Raw genomic sequence first — 2,279 nt, forward strand, 5'->3', positions numbered from 1 at the left:
CTCTTCCAATGTTCTTGGACCTCAAACCCCTAACCAACTGCCCCCTGTGTTCCTTTAAAGCTGCAGCAGACCAGGGCAGTATCTAAGAACTTACATACTCTTTTGAGACTAACCTCAACATTCTCGCATTGTAGTTCAAACTATCAGTAGCCTGTGTGGAAGTAGATAAAAGCTCAGAGGAGCGTAAAACCCCCTAAAGATAATTAAAAGTAATAAAACCAAAACTAGATAGGTCTTAGACTTTCCTGTCTACAGCACCAATTCATATTTCGAAGGCCAAGGTTGTAACCTTGTTGCACATTGACAGCATCTGTTTAATCTTCCATGTGAACAATAATAGCTCAAAATACTTTAGTTTGGTTTTGTTTTGGGAGAAGAGGCAGAAACAGAAGAATACAATTATGGACATCCCCCAATTTTAAAATGGCTTATCTCGCCACCCCGTTTATACTCTCAAGCTGTCCTTCCCACAGGCATCCAGCATCTGCAGCTAGCATGAGCCAGTCCAACTCCAAGAGGCACTTTCTTCCAAGCTATAACAAACAAATAAACAACTGAGGCAAATCTCCTGCTAAACAGCAATTAGAGTGAGGAAGCTTTCACAGGCAGAGGAGCCAGGAGAGCACTGTCTACGGCTCTGGTTTCGCGGGATCCGGGCAGAATTTGAAGCAGCTGACACCATGGGACTGCAGACCGGGAGAGCCACAAGAGAGGACATCTGTCCCACCCCCAGATGCTGGGACCGAGACTGTTCCTTTGATCTCTTGCTAGTCTGATCCTGACTTAGCTGTCAGCTGTCAGGTAGCCGACGCTGGTGAGTCAGATGCTACGCTGGGTAGGAAGGGCGAGAACAGGAGGGGACCAGGCTAACTCATGATTAATTCGATTTTCAAACACTCATCCCTGCACCCAACCAGAAGCAGCCTCAGACAAGTTATTGCCTGACCGAGACACACCTGCTATTCCTTTCCTCGATCTGATATTAACCCTGCCCATCAATTTACAGAGACAGGAGAAAGTGGGCCAAACCCCTACACTCCCAGCTGCCTGCTGGAGCGACTCCGTGGGCTCCTGGAAAAGTGCATTTCTGAATGACCTGCCTGCCATGCTGGGAGACAGAAAAGCAAGTGACACACAAGACACAACGCATGGTTCTTCCAATGAGCAGGCATGATACCTCTGTTTCATCAAGAAACTTTTAATGCCAACTTTACAAGTTTCACTCGAGAAGATGCCCCAGGCACAGACCACGCCACAAGATTCTCCTTTCCTCAGAAGCTGAGCAAAGGGAATCCCTTATTAAGGGTAGCTAAGGACCAAAGTACAGCAGGACAACAGGAAAAAACAAGGAAGAACAAGCAGGGCTGAACTGTAGCCTCTTAGAAAAGCATACACACATAACCGTTCAACTACACGTCATGTACGGCTGTGAACAAGGACCACCACCCTGGAGAGCTGGACATTTGTCAAACCTACAACCATGTCAACTCTTTTACTCTTATACCGATGAACTCAGAGAGAGGTGGTCCTTTCATTAAGGGCAGGATAATTTCATAGAATCATAGAATGTTTTAGGTTGGAAGGGACCTTTAGAGGGGGCCCCCATTACCTCCCTGGGCAACCCGTTCCAGTGTTTCACCACCCTCATTGTAAAGAACTTCTTCCTTATATCTAGTCTAAACCTACCCTGGTTTAGTTTAAAACCATTACCCCTTGTCCTGTCACAGCTGGCCCTGCTAAAAAGATTTTCCCCCTCTTTCCTATAGGCCCCCTTTAAGTACTGAAAGGCCGCAATCAGGTCTCCCCACAGCCTTCTCTTCTCCAGGCTGAACAAGCCCAACTCTCTCAGCCTGTCCTCATAAGAGAGGTGCTCCAGCCCTCGGATCATTTTTGTAGCCCTCCTCTGGACCCACTCCAACAGTTCCATGTCCTTCTTGTGCTGAGGGCTCCAGAGCTGGATGCAGTACTCCAGGTGAGGTCTCACCAGAAATTTTTTTTTGCCAGAAAAGGTAGTAAAACTGGTGAAGAGATACTGTTAGGGGCCTCAACCAGCGCTCATCGAGGAAGTTAGCACTGCAGAAGGTGGGCATGAACAGCAATCATAAGGTGCAACTGCTGTTGTTTTCTTTGATAACAACAAAAGATGGTTCTCATTATGCGATGGCTTCAGAGGCCAATCCTCCTCCAAGATGCTCACTCATATCATCAAATAAAAATAGCAGTGTTCTAATAAAAGCCAATATTTAGCCCTAGGAGACTTTTGAGAGCTTGCAGCAGTT

General features: G+C 46.7%; 1 protein-coding gene across 2 annotated transcripts in view; it reads right to left on the reverse strand.

Moving 5' to 3' along the window:
- Positions 1-2,279, reverse strand: part of PDLIM5 (PDZ and LIM domain 5) — a 96,795-nt gene that overhangs the window by 39,416 nt on the left and 55,100 nt on the right. The gene's annotated exons all lie outside the window — the stretch shown is intronic.

The sequence above is a fragment of the Egretta garzetta genome, unplaced genomic scaffold (assembly GCF_000687185.1).
Source record: "Egretta garzetta isolate BGI_Z169 unplaced genomic scaffold, ASM68718v1 scaffold72, whole genome shotgun sequence".
Classification (NCBI taxonomy): Eukaryota; Metazoa; Chordata; class Aves; order Pelecaniformes; family Ardeidae; genus Egretta; species Egretta garzetta.